A 21,075-nucleotide genomic window follows, 5' to 3' on the forward strand; every position below is an offset into this window, starting at 1 on the left:
TTGGAAGCCACAAGGCTGGACAAGAAGGTAAAACATTGCCCCCTAGCTTCAAACATACAAAAGACACTTTTGGGTCTATGATTAATGGAGGAGAGGGAAGAATATTTTATCCAGTAATAAGTGAAGTAAATCAAGCTGTTTTCCTTGTTATTGGAGTGGGAGTGGGGAGGGAGGACACATGGTAACAACTTGCTGAAGAATCTCTCCCTTTATCTTTATCCTAAAGAGCCAAAAAACACAGAAGATCAAGATAACCTGGAATGGCTGCTCTTCATCAAGAGCAGATGAAAGAGAATGGTGAAGGGAAACACAACCACAAGTGTTTTCTGAAATAACTCCCTATGGCTGGATGCTTTATATCTGCTTGAGATGAGACAATTTATCTATTGTGCACAAATCTCTTTAAAAGGCTTTCCTCCTCCCCAGATACAGAGAGACATATTAAATTGTAGAGTGTCAAACCGGGAGGCAGAGTTGTCCAGTGGTTAGAACAATGAATGGAGAGCCATGACTCCTGTGTTCTGTTTCCAGCTATACCACTGAGTCACAGAGCCCATCTGCCAGCAAAGCACTTACATACATGGTGGCAGCTCCTCGGCTTCTGTACACTGTCATAGCTTCACATTTACACCAACTGACGATAAGTCCCACTCTTTGGGCTACTCACATGTTTAAGTGCTTTGCTGGATTGGGGCCTGAACAACCTTAAGTATTCGTCTAGGGCCTGATCTATTGCCCATTGACATCAATGTAATGACTCCCACTGGATCAGGTCCTTAAACTCCATACCTCAGTTTCCCCACCTATAAAGTGATACTAATAACGTCCACCTCTTTTAATTTTTGAGATCCTTCTATGTAAATGCAAAGAACCATTATCTTTCTTAAATATCCTTAAGCTCAGAAATGTCATGTGAGCTTTGTTGTTTTATCAACTCAGAGGCAGGAGAGCTCAATTCTCCCTCCCAAATGCATTACCGGCTTCAAACCATAAGAGAGAGCATTAGGGGGATCTTTTATGGGCTAAAGTAAATAATGAATCTGCGTAAGGAAGGAGCATGTGAATACTGTTTACAAATAAAGGCAAGGATGAGTTCTGAGCTTTGTACCCTCCTTGGAGGTGAAATGTATTTGCTTCCTTTTCATAAATTCAAACTAACATTTTAGCAAGCACTGGGAACTGTCTGCTGAGTGGTGGGAATCAATGAGTGACTTGCTCAACAGCCTGTCAACTTTAATGACCAATATGGTTGCAATTACAGCGATGAACTTTCTCTAAGAGCCTAAAATTACTCTGGTTGATGAGAAGAGACAGAAAAATGGAGTTCTTTAAGGAAGCATAAAAAGGAAACGTGGTTTTCTGTAACATCTCCAAAAGGGGCTTAGCTTGTTTTTAATGTAGAGGGAGATTAAAGAGGAAAAATCTGACAGGGGATGTCAAAGCTCTAAACACCACACACAGCAGATAACAGCAAAGAGTTGGGTGCTGCATCTGATCAGGACATTGTTTTATACAGGTATATGGCATCTTGGCTGCCTGTTTTAGTATTTTGCTAATAGACAGCCATATTCCGCTCCTATGTGAAGCCAATGCAAATATATCACGTTGGTGAGACAATATGATCCTTTGGCAGGTCAGTTTGTCTTGTTTCCCTCAAAGCTAGATAAAGCTTCATATGAACAGCAGAAACTATACTTAATCAGAATTACATTTGACATGGCATGCACTTCACAGGGCATCATCTGCACTGGCAAAGTCAAACAACGCTTAGTAAAGTTAATATAAAATGCAGATCGTGCTGTTGCTTAAAGCCCTCTCCCTGTCAGCCTTTCATGTCTAACTCAGCAAGCTAGCTGGCTGCACAGATTCCTCCTGCTTTCCCTTTCGAGGGAGTCACTGAAAGGGCAACTTCAGGAATCAATTGTTCCTTTCGATTTCACCCCAAGGGAACTCCTGAGCCCAAAGCTCATGGGAAAGAACATTTTTCCCTTTCCAATTTCTACTTCCTTTCTAGTCTTTCCTCCTCACCACCTCCTCTGAGCTTTTTAATCTCCCTTTGACAGCATCCTTAAAGCTAGTTTTGCTAGAGTGACCCCAGTAAAGATGGACATAGTTACAGGTGGACGATATAGCACCCTCCCTCAACAGAGCAGATGCCTCTCACTCCCCAGTACCATTCTCCTGTGAGCTATCTACCCAGGCCTGTCAAAGGCTAAAGTGCTATTTGAGCATGCTTGTAAAATATGGATAAGGCTGTGACCTCATCTATAAAATCCTGTACTGTACAAGCCTGGCCTCCAGCAATCTGGCCTCTGGCATGCTGCTACCAAATTGTCCTTGTTCCAATACAACAAACCATAATTCCAGCTACAAAGAAGGCATTGTCTTCCGACAACTGACGCCGTAATAGTTTAAGCACCGACGTGAGCACTAACTCAACGACTAGAGGACAGATCCTCAGCAGGTGCAAATTGTCATAAACATGTGAATAGCCCAAAGAGTGTCCGAGCTCTGTTGAAGCCAGTGGAGCGATGATGATTTACACTAGTGGAGAGTCTCACTACAGCCTTGAGTCTCAACAAAAGCCCACGCTGCTTTGCGGTCCACACACCAAGACATTTTTATGGTGTGTAGCTTTGAATTCTTTGGTGAAGGAGGGTTTGGGTTTGCACGCGGGTGCAGGCCGGTAGGGAAGGTGCAGGGTGTGGGATAGATGTGATTGCAGTGTACAGGTCTCTGTTGTGGGAGAGGTGTTTACAAATCAGTGATGGAAGTGGATTACTGGATGGGGATCCTTATGTATATTGTGAGGGGATGTGGGTTGTGGAGGGTCCTGTTGTGCCTGACAGCAGCCGGAGTGAGGGACAAGTCCAGGCAGAAAGAGTGAGCCATTGCTGACAATTAGTGAATAAAAAGAGGGAACTGTACCCCAAAAAAAATCTAGGAGAAGTGAACAAAATTACTGCTGATCTGTTAGCATCTTGCAGTGCTTTAGTCTCTGGCCCAGTAATCATGGCTCTGTTTGGCGAATTTCATCTCCACTTCCTTGCACCAACACCAGCCCTTCCCCTCCATCTGTCTGTATCAGTCTCAGAAACTATTTATTTGTTTAGTTTTTGATGGCTGCACTTGGCAATTTTAATACACAGGTTTATTTTCTTCATGAAATAGCAGCAGCATTGTTTCTTGTTTACTCTCTAGTCCCTAATTTTTAGTTTTCTTATCCATGACTCCACACATTCCTCATCTTCATTTGCATTGGGCTTGCTTTCATTTTACCTTCTGAACATACTGATGCAACCCTTGCTTATTCGTTTCAAACAGTCACTGGAAAGGTTTCCGAACATCCATTTGTCTGCCTGCCTGCCTGCTTATCAAGACAAGCTAATGGAGGTGGCATTTTTAAATTATCAAACACAACCATGGCATCAATTTTGATCTGACATTGTTTTAAATTCCAACATCTTTCTTTTTCTACAAACACTTAGCTTAAGCGTGACACATAATTGAATATAATCAGACAGTTGTTTAAAACTGAGAAAGATAACTCAAAAATCTATTACCTTTTATTCCAATAAATATGCTTTTGTGTTAGTATGTACAGATGGCTAATGCATTTGTAATTTAAATGTAATGTGAGCTCCTGGTGAAAGACAGCGAAATATATTCTACAACTACTTGGGGAGGAGGTACAAAACTTCAGAGTTTGTTTCTCCTGTGGGGAGAAAGATTCACAAGCAGAATTTTTATTCCCCAAATAATGGATTTAGCTTGTTGGCCAATAAGTAACCCCCTTCAGATGTAATGAGTGAACTCCCCTCCCCAAGCCAATGTGACATTAGTAGAATATGATTATTTATATTATATTCCACACAAAAAGTCCCAGACTGACTCAGCATTTGGGACGCATTGAACAAACTGGCAATAGCGCCTGGTACTATGTGATGGCATTGCGTTCTCTGTTTACTGCACAGAGAATATAATAATTTTCTGACCATTAATAATATTTCTAATCATAGGATAGGGGAATTTAGATCTCTTGCTTCAGGACTCAGTCCTGCAAGGTGCTGTGTACTCTGGCCAAGACACAACAAAGTATTCAAGCACGTCCTTAATGTCAGAGATATTACCCACATGCTTAGAGCTAAGCACATGTTTACGGGCATTGATGGATCAGGGCCAGAATGCTCAGCACCTTGCAGGATTGAGCCCTTCATGTATAAGCTGATTGCCCTGAGGATCAGAGAGGACATTTACCCCTCTCCCCATAATATGTATATTTGCACAATTGGCCAGGTACACTCTGTAAGGCTTTCATCTTTCTTTAAAGCGTCAGGTTTTGGAAGCAGGATATTATGCTCGCGTGAACTGTAGTGTGTGATCTGTTATGGTGAATTCCTAGAATTGATGACTGGCATGTTATCATGGATAAAGTGTTTCTCATAGATACCAGAAGAAAACACGTAGCACTGATCATGAAGGGACTTGGAGAAAAACCACCACTTCTGGAGTATCTAGCACTGAGCTTCTACTCAATCCAATGCACCGCTACAGACTAGGGACCGAATGGCTAGGCAGCAGTTCTGCGGAAAAGGACCTAGGGGTGACAGTGGACGAGAAGCTGGATATGAGTCAACAGTGTGCCCTTGTTGCCAAGAAGGCCAATGGCATTTTGGGATGTATAAGTAGGGGCATAGCGAGCAGATCGAGGGATGTGATCGTTCCCCTCTATTCGACACTGGTGAGGCCTCATCTGGAGTACTGTGTCCAGTTTTGAGCCCCACACTACAAGAAGGATGTGGATAAATTGGAGAGAGTCCAGCGAAGGGCAACAAAAATGATTAGGGGTCTAGAGCACATGACTTATGAAGAGAGGCTGAGGGAGCTGGGATTGTTTAGTCTGCAGAAGAGAAGAATGAGGGGGGATTTGATAGCTGCTTTCAACTACCTGAAAGGGGGTTCCAAAGAGGATGGCTCTAGACTGTTCTCAATGGTAGCAGATGACAGAACGAGGAGTAATGGTCTCAAGTTGCAATGGGGGAGGTTTAGATTGGATATTAGGAAAAACTTTTTCACTAAGAGGGTGGTGAAACACTGGAATGCGTTACCTAGGGAGGTGGTAGAATCTCCTTCCTTAGAGGTTTTTAAGGTCAGGCTTGACAAAGCCCTGGCTGGGATGATTTAACTGGGAATTGGTCCTGCTTTGAGCAGTGGGTTGGACTAGATGACCTTCTGGGGTCCCTTCCAACCCTGATATTCTATGATTCTATGATTCTATGATACTCCAGCTCTCATGGTCACACAAGGATATTGATGCATTTGCAAATAGTTTTCTGACACAAGAATGCATCATTCAGCTGCTTCATGAGAAATTTTTCACCCAGGAAATACTAACGTTCTTCCAAGACAGCATCATTAGAAATAATTCACATGGATTATTTTGAAAGCAGAGAGAATCCATTTTTTCTGTACATTTTCCATTTCAGCTTTCAAGTCTATTTTCAAAAGAGGGAATGTGCATGCTCAGGCTTTTGAGAGTAAATTATCAGGGATATGGAAATGACAAGGACCCATCAGGTCCCCTAGCTCAGTGGGTCTCTCATCATGTGGGAGCTAAAATGGTGTAATGGACCAGGGCGTAAGTGGTCTGGCTTAGCAGTCACAGCTGGGCTAAGGTCTGGCCACAAGGGACAGCAGTCACCAGGCAGGAGCTGGAGGAATCACAAGAGCCAGGTTATGTAAGCAAGAGTCAGGCTGGAGTCAGAGGCCAGAGGCAGTACCAGGTTAGGCTTGAGAGGCAGAAATCAGGGTCAGAGTCAGGCTGGGGTCAGAAATCAGAGATCAAACAAAGTTGGGCATGGAAATAGACTAAACTCTATGTGGCTGCCCAGACAACTTCCTGGGCCAACCCCTGGGGTAAAATAGGGGGCGTGGCTCAGCAGAGGGCCGCAGGGCTCAGTCATTCTGGGTCTCTTGGGCAGCACTTCCTGCAGCGTCTACTCTCCATAGTGCTCCCTGGTGGTACCATGGGAATACCAGCCAGCCCAGGCTTTGCAGACCAGCGTTCTAGACCCTGGTTCCTTAAAAGATGGGAGCTATGAGACCATCTCACTTACCACGTGCGCTACAGAATGCTGTAACTGGTGGAAAACTGATCTAGACCACAGTCCAGCAAGGTATTTAAGCAGGTGCACACCCTGAGATCAATGGGACTATGCATATGCTTAAAGAGGGGTACATGCTTATGCACCTCCCTGACCTAGGCCCTGCTTTCTCCCCTGCCAATGCAGAATTGTTCCGGCGCAGCCATTGTTACCTCGTGTAGCTATGCATTCGTTAAACCAGCTTTACGGAACACTCAGGAACACCAAACTCTACTACTTATGGGTTCAGAGTGTCTCAGCTACTGAGCCATTCTGGGGCCCCTCATCCATGAATAAAGCCGTGTGGGGATGGGTGGGAGAATGTGCTCACCAGAGTCTAAAGGGCAGAGTTATTTGTTGGCTAATGAAGCTAAATTCTTGATTAGGGAAATCTAGTCTCCGAGAAGGGCAGAGAAATCTGTCTTCCTGCCTCATATCATATTATATATAGGTATGGCTCTGAGTGTATATATACATATTTTTTGTGTGTGTGATATGTATATTTTATTGATTTTCTCTCTCTCTCTCTCTCTCACACACACACACACTCTAATACATTTACATATATATAAAACATAAAATGTGTCTATATATCTGTGTAACGTCTGTGTATAAACACACAGATATAATATGTACAAAGGTTTCATGTTAAATTAAAACTACAAATATCTACCCCCCCCAACAAAGAATTTTAACACAAAGTAATGGTTACTCAAATAGAAGCCAAGCAGTTTTTATTGTCTCTTTATAATTAACTCCAGGGATGGAATCCAATTACAAATGTTCAGTGTTGCCCTGCAGCATAGCATCTATGAAAAGGAAAAAAAACAACCAAGTTTAAACGACTCAGGTAAAAATTAAATCCATGGCTGTATTTGATAATTAAGAACACCATCTCCATTAGCTTGTCTTGATATTAATGAACTGCACTATTATTTTTACATTTGATTACAGGAGTTTTATGCCAGCCATTTCACCTTTATTGCTTTTGAAAATCGGCCTCCTTGTCTGTGTGCCAAGTGCAGGAAACATTTGTAATTAGATCATGTTATTTCCTCAATAAAACATTCATTTTTCTTGTCACTCCGACCTATTAAGAGGAGGTTTTTAAAGCTTTGTAATTATGTCCACATGGGATTGTGGGTGGGTGTACGCGTGTGTGTGTTTCCTAACTTCTCCCATATTGTCTGTGCCTTGAGTGGTGGGGAGAACAGGTTTGGAGGAGCATGGAAGGGTTGGATCTTGCTCTGTCTGTGCAGTGCTTAAATAGGAAAAATGGATTTTCCAATCTGTAGTGCGTTTAAACACACACAAAAAATCAATAGCATTTCCTATCATTTAAAAATTATATTTTTTAAGCAACCAGTTTGCTTTGCCCAGCTGCATTCTTACAGACAATCGCTGCACTCTTTACAGAGACTGGGAACCAACAACTTTCATGCTGCTTCTTCCTCCACCACACACCCTGGGATCAAACTACACACTACTACTCTATCTGCCATTTAGAGACTTCCACATTCCTACCTTAGGTTGACAGCTGAAAACGGCTTTACTATGGAAACCCCTGGACCATCCAACTCCACCTGTCCCTCTCCCAACACAATTCTAAACAACTGCTGGAAATGAGAAGTGGTGTCTAGTGGTTAGAGCAGGGGAGGTAGAAGTCAGGCTGGACCACCATGATCATCTAGTCTAACCTGCTGGTCGCAGAAGCTAGAGAATATCACCCATTGATTCCTGCCGTGAAGGGAATTTTTCTTCCCCCAGGGTACTGTTCTCAGCGTTCCCACTAACTCAGCGTGTTCTTCACTAATTCGCTTAACCTCTCTGTGTCACTGCTTCCCAATCTGTAAAATACAGTGGAGCTAACACAGGTGCTGGGAGATTTAAACTGACATTTGTAGAGCATTTTGAGAGCCTCAGTTGAAAGGCGTTATAGAAGCACCAGGTACCAACGCATTCATTAACAGAGTCCCTGTAGGCTGGCTGGTTTTTCTCTGGCTACACATATTTTACCTGCTCAAAGCAGCACCTTTGTGTCCCGGTGGCAGCACATATCCCAGATGAGGCTGGAGGAAGCCGTCGCCTTCATCCTTTCTGAATTGAAATTCCACTCCAACCGCCATCCGGTTCCTAGGGAAGAGAGAGCATTTTCGCCTTTGTTAGAACGCAATTACACTGGGCTTTGAGAAGGGGGTATAAATGCATAAACATTCTTTATGCTGTCTTCAGCGCCTACAAAGGGAAGCATTGGGATGCTCTTAGAGGGAAGGAGCGAGGGAAGTTGCTCTTGAATGAGTTTTCTGCTGACATTTAATTTTTGAAGCAGGAACCTGCAGTCTCTCTGAGCTAACCACAGAGGCATCACCTCAGGCAGTACAGGACTTTATAGACTAAGACACAAACCTTATGCATATTTTATAAGCTCTCTCAAATAGCACTTTAGCCTTTGACAGGCATGGGTCAGAGGGCAAGCCCCTTACACAGAAGGGAAATGGTGCAAATCTTCTCACATGGAAAGACAACAAACAGATCAAGCATCAGAAAGGCTCAAGCACATTTAGGGAAATAAACCTGGAGGTTGGTCTGAGCACTCAGCCTAGACCAATGGTTGCAAAAGAAAGCTTACGTGGTTACAAAAGTATTCCAAGCTCTCCTTGGCGTGAGCTGTCTCACCATGTGTACATGCAGCACCTAGCACAATGGGGCCATGATCTTAGTTGGAGCCTCTAGGTGCTGCCATGATACAAACAATTAATAGAAGTAGTAGCCACTAATGGATGGGACTCTGGAGATCTAGGTGCTATTCCTGGCTCAGACTCCTTGTGTGACCCTAGGCAAGTCATTTAGTCAATCTGTGCCTCAGTTCCCCAGTTGCACAATGAGGCGGGGGGGGGATAGTTCTTTCCTCTTTTGCAGGGGTGTTGTGAGGATAAATGTACTGTCTCTGAGATGCTCAGACAGTCTGATGATGCTAGGGGGCCACAAATGTAACTAGACTGATAGGTAACGGGATGCACATCAGAAATGGGCTCAGCAATGCACTAACACATCCCAAACAAACATCAGATTTACATTTTTGAATAAAACAGCAACTGCACTTTAAATATCATTGGGTCATTAAACTGATGAGCACTGTGGAGTGCTCTGTGCCAAGGGAATCCTGAATGAGCCACTGACTCCAAAGGGTATTGTCTTATATTGCACCTGCATAGGAGAAGCAAGGAGCCCATCGGTGAGGAAATTAATACTTTGGAGGATTAGCAGCTGGGTAATGGATATGAGTTGATTAATAATACACTGGCTGATTAACACAGAGGTGATTTTTCTGGATTAATAAGGATGCGGTGGCACTGCCTGCTCAGGAAAAATGTTTGCAGTCACCCATTTGAACGCAGTGACCATGGCCTAAATGCTGTGATTAAATCCACATTTCAGACACTTCATTAAATTAGACTGTAGGTGAATTCTTATAACCCACTGCAAGAAGCACACTTAGCCCTACAAGGAGGAGGGCGGGGGGAGGGGGGGTGAAGGATCCTAAAAGCATCCCCAAAACCTCACGCTCACTCTATGTCATGTCCCTAGAATTGCTGTGCTGCCTTATACACACAGAGGATAAAGGACCTATTACTACTGCAGGTTAAGAAAGTGTGCCTTTAGCTCAAGTGGCAGGGCTTGCATCTATAGAGCTGAAAGATTACGGTTCTAGTCCTAGCTCCCCAGGTTTGCGTGTGATATATTCCCCTAGGATTGTGATATATTCCCCTAGGATTGCCTGCAGCACATGAATTCATTACAGCTGCAGTATGTGTTTTAGGCAAAAGTAGCTACTTGGAGACCCAATCGTGTGCTGCCTAGTAACTCGCCAGGGGAGCTGCTGTCCCGCCTCCATCATTGGGAGTAGAAAATCTACTGCTGGGCCCTGATTTCTTCTCACTACCAAGAGCAGGGAAAGGGAAGGACCCACCAATGGGCTTTAATCTTCCCTCTGAGCAGGGGGGCCTAGAGAGGGGAAAAAGTCTCAGGCATGTTATCCTTCATCCAGCAGCTTAGAGCCCGTTGAATCCCTGTTGATTACAAAAGCAGTAGCAAAGATGTGACTAGATCCCTGTCATAAGGGACAGAAGAACCAATGATCGTCCTTCAACCAATGCAACTTCAATGTAATCAAGCCTTATTTACACCAGCATCTGCCAGCTGAGAATCTGGCCAAAGATCCTGGCTCAGTAGCTTGCCTGAAAGCCAAACCCAGCCCCATGCATGCCAAGGGCTCTCGCACACTTGCCTCCTCTGCATCTTTGTAAAACAATCTTTTTAATTTTCTGGTTGGCTTGGCAAATCACAGCTGCTCATTCCCCAGAGCTCCTGAGTGCATTTGCACAGGTTCCCATTTACATACACTAGGGCTTTAGCTTTCCTTCTCGCAGCGTGCCTCAGAAAGAAGCCATCTGAAATATTACAGATGGCTTAGAGGCGGAACTATTTACGGGTTACAGAGGGAAAACAGAGCCGAGGGCCACATCATGAATAACACAAGTTTGACTTAACAGCAGAGCCCCAGTTTGTTGTGGCTGCCCTGTGGTGAAGGATTACATGATGGTTTTCTCTCCACATATTCTTTCTTTAACTCGATGGCTTTGCAGTTACGCAGCCGGAGCCAAGGTGGTTGAGTATTAATTGATACGTGCTGCTGAGTGAGGCTGATTAAACACCAGCTTTGGAGGGGCAAGAGTGGCAGCTCTCAGTGGCAGTAATGAGCAGACCAAGAGGTTCAGAACTAAAACTTCGCTCTCCTCCAGCATCTGTTATTGTAATCACAATGCCCAAAACACAACAACAGCACCCCCCAAAACACCCTTATTAAAAGGAATGGCTCCCACAAATGCCTCCCATTCAGGGAAATGACAGGGATTTGCTCAGCTTGCCATGTTTTGCAGCTGGGTTAATTACTGTCATTTCAGAGTGTGCTGCCCAACCTCAAAATGAAAGAAAAACATACCATAATAGTGCACACTAATTCGCCAGCAAAACCTTTGTGCTGAGTGGCAGTGGGGGGCCTCGTGTGCACAGAGGCTGGGGTGGTAGGCAGAAGCGGTATTAGCATTCCAGAGTGATTAATACAGTGCAATTGTGAACATGGTATAATTAAGGGGCTAATTTATATGTGCACCTGACAATAGCATAGCTCATTTGCTGCTGCTCTGGGGTTTCTAATGACCCACTGTATAGATAAGCCACTCCCAAGGTTTCTGAGAAAGGCATTCTGGATCATTCAACACCCTCCTCCCGCCCACAAACTCCAGGGCCCTCGGCTCCTACGTATTTGGAGGCTGCCAATCACAACCTCATGCTCTTCCCCACTCATCCTTCAGTATTCACCTCATTTGCATATGAAAAGCTGGCAGGTTCACAGAACAAAGGATTAGAGGAAGGGGGAGGGACAGACAGGGACAAAGAGGGGAAAGGGGGGTAAGGCCACATCAGAAAAGCATAAACATTTTGGACCCAGAAGGAGGTGGATAAAGGGACAACGACAACAAAAAAAGGCAGAAAAACAAACCAGAGGGAAAACACGAACACTGAAAAAAAAAATGAATGAAACACATCCATATACAGAAGGAAAGAAAGGGCTGGAAAAGTGCAGCCCTTTTTCAGAGTCAGTTTTGTCCATCTTTCCATCTCTTGGGTTTACCAGGGTTTCTGCCAGCCAGCAAGTGATGTCATACTAGTGTGTCATGGCACTACGAAGATAGGCATTCTGTGGGCCCTGAGAGGGACATTTGAGCCAGTGGAGACTCCTTGGGTGACTTTTACCTTTGAAGCATGTTGTGCACATGGAATATGACATGTAAAGTTTCTATTTCTAGCCACAAGTTAATATGCGCTGTGACTACATCCATGAGGAGCCTGGAGTTCTCGCTCTGCTCCAAAAGATGGGTTCCCTGCCGTCTCTCCAGCCCTGATCCCATGCAAGCCCACTGAGGCTGAGCCTATCTTAAAGGCTCAATAACTTGGTATCTTGTCACTTTGTTACCAGCATAACAACTCCAGCAAAAACAAAGAGAACACCAGAAAGCCTGGGATGGGGGAAGGGGTCAGTCTGAATGCGCTTCTGAGCGCATTACTCAAATAGCCCTACAAGTGAAGTGAAAGGTTTTTATTTCATTGTCTGTGCTCTCAGAAAAGCAAGATAATATCAGTGTATGGATGAGGCAATGCAGGAGACAATAGTGCAGCACGCTACTAAACAAAAGCCTTGTAGAAGTTTAGGTCTCTATTCACGCCTTAAATAGCTACAAATAGGACCCATGACAGTTTGATCCTGAGCTCTCTCCTATTGCCTCATAAGGATCTCCTTTCCAGCAGCTCCCTGTGATGAGAGCTCCCAGTCAACTTGACTAGTCAAAGCTGGTAATGAGCACTAATCATTGCACCTGTACAAGTTCCCAAGCAGGCTTCCGTAGCCTTGCTCTAGTCAAGAACATAGGGAGCAAGCCCTCCAACTATGGCTTATTGTTAGGTGTTCAGAGAGAGTTTTGAGGAGCGTTTGTGTGCCTAAGGAGCTTTCTGATTCCCACGTGGCACTATAGTAAAAACCCTGTACTACAAAGAGAAGAGTGGAAAAGAATACATGACAATGAAGCAGCCATCTCTCAGTTTCCAGGTAACTCAGAGGTTGAGCTATTAGCCCTTCCCTTGTTCCTATATTTGTAGTACACCAGTTAGGCAATCTGCTTTATTGCATGACTTAGGGAAAAGTAATTTAAGAAATGCTTGAGTTTATGCTACTTTGTTTTAAACTACAAGAAACTAGAACAGGTTGCAGATGTACTCTGCTTTATTTAAATTCTTTATAAGCCCATCAACCTGGGCAAGGAAAGCTCAGGTTCTTGAGCTGTGGTTTGGGTCTGTAATGCAGAACTGAAAATAAAATATATCAATATATTATGGAAGTATGATATGGTAAGGCCTGAGGCCTCATACATGGAATTGTTTTTTGTTTTTTTAAAGCATTTCCGTTCACCTTTAAGAAGAGAAGGCTGTTTTAGTTTACATCCAGAGATTGGACTGAGTTCCTTATTTTGTCCCTTCTGAGCTTTGACACCTTATTCTGTTGTTTGAGAGAGATGAGTTTACAGAGCTGTGTCTTTACAGATTTTGTGCATAATTTACAGACCCTTTGGTGCCACTATTAAGGCACAATACACTACACATGGAAGCTAGTCCTTATATTTGCCCAGATGCTCGGTGCACAAGCATCCTCACTGAATGCAATTATTGTGGTATGAATGTTGGATCAGATCTGCTTGTGATGGATGGTTTCTGGCACAAATATTGCAGTGTTGTGATAGATAACACTACCCTGGACTTAGTGAAAGCTTCTCGGAACTTCAGCTGTGAGTTTACAAGAAGAAAGTGCTGATGCAGCAGATGTGGGAACTGTCAAAGAGTGGGGGGTGGGGAATCTAAATTTGGTAAGGTTATCAAAAGTGCCTAAGTGATCTGTAGCTATCAGCACAAGGGCAGCTTTCTTTGCTGGACTGTAGTAATCTGCTTGCCTAACTTCACAAACTAAGTGGCAGTTAACCTGATCAGTACTTGCGTGGGAGACCTCTAAGGCAAATCCATAGTGGTACAGGAAGTAATTCAGTAGGTGGCACTTTTCCCCTTTGAATTATCATAAAACCTATATCCCAGCATGGTACTAGGTTAGGGCGCTGCTGTAAGTGCTATCTTTTAAATTAGATATAGAACTAAGGTTCTAACCAGTGCTGGGCATCAAAAATCCTGTAGTGTTTATATTTTGCTGTGTTGTAACAAAATTCCAGTATTGGATAATTATATTGTGCCTCCCTGAATTCCCCCTACCTACATAGTTTTAAATGGATTCTATTTTCTTCATTTTCTGTCCCAAACTCTTATGTAGATTTGTTGTGTGCTTCTCAAAAACTACTGTACTCTACCCAAGTGATGCTTGCATTTCAGTCCTGTGTGAAGTGAGTCCTTAGTGCAGTTTGTAAAGGGCTTTGGATTCCCTCGAGGGAAAGTTGCAATATAAATGTCAAAAATATGGCTCTTATGTTGTGACATGAAGGAGGGTCTGAAAAGCATGGGCACCAAAATAAGGGTGGCTCTGTCTTTTAGATAAACTGATGGCACAAAGGTCAAGAAATTGATTGACAAAGAGAACATGCTAATCTTTCTTCAAAAAGGGGGAAATTATATCTAATGGATGTAATACCCAAAAAGAACTAGTGCACGTGGTGAGTGATGCCTGCATTTTTAAAGCACTTAAGCCATACATTTCCCCCAGATAAAAGTTATTCACTCTTGTTAAGTGCCTCATATTGACGTATTATGCGGGCAAAGTGTCATGCCAACATACTCAAAAGGAAATGGCTGCATAAAAGGCATCTGTGTTGATGCAGTAGAATTAGGGGATGATAACCACTCAGGAATCAAGGAAATCCCAAAACAGATCAAGCTGGAGAAGTGCTGCCCCTTAGACGTTTTCCATAGAAAATTTCACCATTTATATATTTGTTTTTAGATTCTTCGTAAAAGGTGTACTGTCTGTTGGTGATCGGAGACCCCAGCCAGAATGACCCTTCTTGTTTACCTCTTAGGAAAGGAGAAAACTTTCCTGCCTCTATTATTTCAGGTGGTCAACTGGTCCCTGCTAGCTCTCTCTGCTGAAACTGTTCAAAAAGCTTGAACTTGAATTATGTTACAGATATAGAACTTGATCCAACGCTCATAGAAGTCAGGCGGTATCTTTCCATTTACTTCAGTGGGAGATGGATTGGGCCCATAAACAGTAATAAATCCATAGTCACTCAGGATTTCACAGCTGTTGTTATGGCCACTAAAATGTCAAGGCTACAGCAGAGACAGAACTCAGATCTTTGTCCTCCAAAAGCACGGGCCCCTTTAGACTATGTTAGCAGAATAGGACTATGATGCATGGTTGAGATGTGCTGATTCTATCCGGTACGGGGGAAATGGTAACACCACATTAACCAGATCACAGTAATACAGGGCAGTAAATAAAAACATCTGGAAGATGGTGCCAGAGTTAGTGTAGAAAGTAGCTCCCTCTCTGGTACCCAAGGGAGTTGGGACCACTGTTCCCTCTAAACTGTGCACATGTGCGCGCGCACACACATCCTAAACCCCGCGCACACGGTGAAACACCGTGTGCACAACACTTTGCAGAGAAGAAATTTTTTGCCTGTCAAAAATTAGAGGGAACATTGGTTGGGATGCTTGAACTCAGTGTTACAATGGAGCATGGTGCAGAAAGTTTGTAAAAATATTTTCCAAACCATAGTTGCTCCAGCAACTCCTTCATTTTGTGTTTGGAAAAACACCTGATGTATCCATTAAGGTGTTAATATTTTGCCCTTTTCAAGCATCTCTCATCTGAGAATCTCAAAGCACTTCAAAAATCTTAATTAAGCCTCTCTGGTACTGTCAGGTAGACCATGTTTCTGTTTGACATATAATGAAGTTAAGGCACAGAGAGGTTGTGGTTTGCCCAAGGTCATACAATGAGAAAATGGCAGAGCCAAAGCAGAAACCAAGAGTCCTGCTTCCCAGTCCATAGCATAGCTCTAACCACTAGACAATATTTCCTCCTTTGTGTCCTCTTAATAATTTACAAGGGACAAAACACTGAAGTTACAAAAGAGTCTAGCTTTTCAGTTAAAACCCCTGTACGTGCAAGGTTTGGATTCCAGTCGCTCCCAAACTCCTTTTGGCTATTCCATATCCGTTAGGGTATGGAAAATGCACATCTATAGCCAACCTCAGAGCTTCTGATGTCCCACAGGATACTACATTATACCGTCCTGCAGGGAGTGTCCTAAGGACTGACTTAGTTTCACAGTTTGTGAGAGTCTGGTCCTAGAAGAAGATGGGGGATTACAGTGCAAGGGAATCTGACTACTTCTCTGAATGCAGGACACCTCCTTCCCACTGGCTTTCCCACCACAGGGCAAGTTCCCACTGCTGTTCTAGACACTTCCTAGTGTTTCTCATGTGAGACTTGGTGAAAAACAGTAGCAATTGAAGGGTATCACTGCTCTGGAGCTGGGAGCAAGCCTCCTACCCTGAATAGACAGACGTGCGCTAGCTCTGCTCAAGCTAGCACACTAAAAATAGCCATGTGGAAGTGGCAGCACGGGCAGCGACACAGGCGCACCCAAGCTCAGACATCAGGCAGGCTTGTATTTGGGTGTCTAGTCTGTGCTGCCTCCCATGCCCCAACATCCACTCTGCTATTTTTAGTGCACTAGCTCACACAGCGCTAATATATGACTGTCTACCTGGGCTGAGAGGCATGCTCCCAGATCCATATAGACATACTTAGAGAATGCCAAACATCTGCCAACTCCTTCCTTCATCTCAGGGCAAGGAGCCAGTTTCAACTGGAGAGACAGAGCATCGGAAACCCACATGGAGGAGTTTTATTAGTCTCTAAACTGGGCAAAAAAACTGGGTAGTAATCAAAGTGATAAACTTTATGCTCCTCCATCACAATGAAATAATTGTTCTGCCTGAACACCATTATATTATCATTTTTCTACTCCCAGGTCACTTACTGAAAATAAAGACTCACTACTTCCTTTATGAGCTATAGTTTCAATAATTCATGTACATTTTTGCTGGCCTTGATTTTTTTTTTTTTTTAATCTTCATCTCCAGGTTATAGAAGTTGTGCCACTCTTCCAAATATTATTCAAATGGCAGGAAGAAGGGAAAGGCAGGCAGAGGATTGGCTTTTAAAGCTACAGTTCATTCTCTGGTTTGTCTGATGGTATATTGGAACTTGTAGAGTTTTTCCTCTCTCAGTGGCAGAAGACATAAGAGTGGCAGGATGTTATGGGAAAATGTGACCTGTCTAAGGGGGAGCCTTACCGGGTCCCTTGATCCCAAAAGTGGGGATGTTGTTCTGCCATGTTGACTAGCAAAATCTTGCAAGGGCAGAGTTTCTCCTGAGGGTTTTCATCCTTTCTGTTTTACAGCATTGAATTGAACACTTTCAAACCCCCAGGGAGGTCTGAGGTTTGCCTGGGATTTTGAATGAAGGTTTTGGGGGAGGGAAGAGCCAGTTTGCTTTAACTGAATGAGTTCACCTATCTCTAATATATCCTTGAGGTAAACATTATTCTTTGTTATATACCTTCAATGTGTTTGGAGTTGTTCAAGACTCAAAATGAGAGAGTACCTGACTTCCAACAGCCTTGCAGTCAAGATATACAGAGAAGACAAGAGAGCTTGGGAAATCCAGGAGCATATAACGTGGTAACGTGATGCTGTTAGCTCACTTCTTGTAGGCATCATGAAACAGAGCAGCCATTAGTAGGGCCTTTAATTAGTGGTTTGGTATACTGGGATGGGAAAGGGCCCGGGTAGTATGGTCCAAAGGGGCAAATGTGACAAACAGGGCATCAGGTCTAGCACTGTTGTGAGAACAATTAGAGTAACTCTAGCATGCTTCTCAGCTTTTTCTGTTGTGCATACAATTAGCAAGGGCTTCCTGGATTTCACATAAAGATAGATAAAGTTACCATCCACGTTTTCCCAAATTTTGGCAGTCTGAATCCAAGGTGTTGGTTCAGACCCATCGAAATAATACTCTAAAATTAAACTCCGCATCTTAAAGAGAAATTTTCTATGGCATATTTATTTTAGACTCTGGGAGAATTTCTGAAACAGAACAAAGTTTGCACAATTCCAGGCTAAAGAAATACCTTCTAGTATTGTTTTTATATTCCAGTTGGCTGCCAAAATTACTTCTGTAATGTATATATTTTTAATTTTAAGTATTCATTTTAATTTTCAAGATATAGGAGCTTTGCGGCCAGATAAAAAGTTTCATACATCTTCAGAAAAAAGGATATGGGATTTTTGTGTCACTAATCCAGTAACATCTTAAATTATGGAGCCACTTATGAATGCTTTCTTCATATTTATGAAATGATTATTTGACAAAGCAACATTTAATATTGCTGAAATAATTACTATGCCTGTTTAATACATCAGTTTATCACACATCCTATAAAATGCTGGATAATTTCATAAATAATTATAAAGCATTTTATAAATGCTACCTTTTAACACAAAGCATTGTTGCTAATCCTTTATCTTTCATAAACACAGAAATGACCATTAGATTTTTGAAATTAAGAGGGACTTCATGGCACAAGATGGGGATGCACTCACCCTCCCCTTTACCAACACATGCAAATCGAGTACCAGAAAAATGGAAGCATCAGACCAAGACTAGAGTCACGACTGCCATCTTTCTGAAAAGACCATTTTGATTTTTATCATAGTTACCTGCATCTAATAGTTGAGCTGGTCTCTATCCTCTCTTAGCCACCAGGTCTGCTGCCTCTTTCCTCTTCTCACCAGCAGCTTCCAGGTCTCTGAAACATAATGATTTTTTGCAGTGTTTTGGTGCTGGGGCCACAGGGTAAGGAAAGAATTTTCTCATCTGCTCCAACTCTTATCTTGTTTAGGTTTTCTCTTTTTTTTTTTTTTGCTGTTGCCCTGATACTCTCTTCTCTATTCCCAGTAACGCTGTACACAATGCACGCATTATTTCTTTTTTTTCCCAGCTCAACTCGGAAAATAATAAAAGGGGAAGGGAAACCTTAGCAGCAACAGATGCTGATTCCCTACTTAATGGCAACGTGTTTCCACTATTTCTCTCTCGGACTCTGTTTACTCCTGAGTCTTGTAATGAGATCCTGAGCGTCCTCCACTGGTGGGAGTCCAGAGACCAGTGATTTACCCCACACCACTGTGAAAGCAGAAGGAATGTACCTTGGACTTTTTCGGCGTTCCCCAGGTCCCTCCACTGACTCACTCTCTCTCTGCCACTCAAAAGCTTTTCGTTGCCAGTGTAAAGCAGCTTTGCTTCTCAGATCTCCTTCAAGGCTGTTGTAGTAAAGTGATCTTGTGGGGGGGTGGGGTTTTACTGGGTTACCCAGGGTATTATGGGGTGGAGGATGGCTGCAATCCTCCCTCCCTTCCTGCTTAGTTAGTGGGACCTTCTCCCCCTCATTCTGTTGCAGTGCAGTTAAATAAAGCAGCCAGTTCCCCATTTACAATCCTGTGAGTAGATTTACTTTTATGGCACTAAGCTGTCCCCCCACAATATTGGCCATGAGGGAAACCTAAGAATGGCAACTTCGGGGGAAACTGAGGATTGAATGCAGGAAATGAGAATTGGGAGCAATATATTGAAAAGTCAAGTTTCAGAGTAGCAGCTGTGTTAGTCTGTATTTGCAAAAAGAAAAGCAGGACTTGTGGCACCTTAGAGACTAACACATTTATTTGAGCATAAGCTTTCCTGTAGCTCACAAAAGCTTATGCTCAAATAAATTTGTTAGTCTCTAAGGTGCCACAAGTACTCCTTTTCTTTTTGCACATTATTGAAAAGTTATGGTGAGAGAGAGCAGATTACAGGCATGGTATTGAGGTCACAGGTTAAATTGGAAACCTATTTACCCAGGGCAAGCCATCTTTCTAGTAATCCACTGGTAGCAACTTTCACCTAACGGGGAGTTTGCATCAGATTGTTAATCATAGAATATCAGGGTTGGAAGGGACCTCAGGAGGTCATCTAGTCCAACCCCCTGTTCAAAGGAGGACCAATCCCCAATTTTTGCCCCAGATCCCTAAATGGCCCCCTCAGGGATTGAATTCACAACCTTGGTTTTAGCAGGCATATGTCTCTCTGTATTTTTGTTGAGCTCCGTAAGTAGTTTTTTCCTAGTTTCACTGAGCATGTGTCATGTCACAAAACTACCACCAGAATTGGCACCAAGCGGTAAACTCAGAGGCCAAGGAAGAATAATTAAAAAATAATAATTTCCTCTGACCCCATGCGGATGATCTATCCAGTGTAGGATAGAGGTGCATTGGCAGGGAGTAGTATGGGGAAAGCTTCCACTGGGAGGATAAATGCAAGAATTTTAGACTCAGTGAAAGGTGTGCCATCGCAATCTTTGGGGCTAAATTCACTTTGACAAGAAGGGTGGGGGGAAGAATAAGGAGAAAATCCAATATTATATTGTTCAGGTCCATGAACAAAAATTGAAATTCTTTTCAAGATATACAGATAACAGGCAGCGGAGCAGGATGTTGGCCGTAAACTATTACAGAGCCGGTCAGCTGAGACTGTTTCATGCACAGATGATAAAAGACAATCTAAAGGCCGCTGGATCATTTTGCTGATTTCCGAGAGTCCATTAATTTGAGTTTCCTTAAAAGACAACATTCTGCTTATTGGGAGTGTGTGCTACATAGACTAACCACACACCAGTGAGTTTCACAACCAATAAAAGCCCTGCTTGCCTCACTCCTGTTTCAGATGTGTGCTGGCCTGGTGCATTATAAACACTAAGCTCTCTGCTTTTGGCGATCTTCTTTTAAACAGGTTTCAGAGTAGCAGCCGTGTTAGTCTGTATTCGCAAAAAGAAAAGGAGTACTTGTGGCACCTTAGAGACTAACCAATTTATTTGAGCATAAGCTTTCGTGAGCTACAGCTCACTACTTACAAATTTATTTGAGCATCAGCTTTCGTGAGTGAGCTGTAGCTCACGAAAGCTGATGCTCAAATAAATTTGTTAGTCTCTAAGGTGCCACAAGTCCTCCTTTTCTTTTAAACAGTGCCTGTAACTGCAGCACCCCTCATTGATCTTGAGGCCTTTCTTCTTCCAGAGGTTTATTATACACTTTATTTATTAGCACATAGGACCAATGGGAGGTTTAGTTAGCACCTTCATCTGATATTTCCTAATCTGTCATCACTGCCCTGTTTGAACTAGCACCGAGTTAGAATGGCTCCCTTTTAAAAATGGAATTCCCTGCATATCCAGCTTTGACTCCAGAACAAGTCCCTGCTGCAGGGTCT

General features: G+C 43.1%; 1 long non-coding RNA gene across 1 annotated transcript; it reads right to left on the reverse strand.

Annotated features, from left to right (window-relative positions):
• Positions 1 to 203: 203 nt before the first annotated feature.
• Positions 204 to 19,320, reverse strand: LOC141975654 (uncharacterized). The gene is made up of 4 exons (XR_012635975.1): positions 18,981 to 19,320; positions 18,492 to 18,580; positions 8,160 to 8,276; positions 204 to 220 (listed from the first exon to the last, which is right to left on the reverse strand). It is a non-coding gene; the product is annotated as an uncharacterized LOC141975654 (long non-coding RNA).
• Positions 19,321 to 21,075: the final 1,755 nt, after the last annotated feature.

The sequence above is a fragment of the Natator depressus genome, chromosome 21 (assembly GCF_965152275.1).
Source record: "Natator depressus isolate rNatDep1 chromosome 21, rNatDep2.hap1, whole genome shotgun sequence".
Taxonomy (NCBI): Eukaryota; Metazoa; Chordata; order Testudines; family Cheloniidae; genus Natator; species Natator depressus.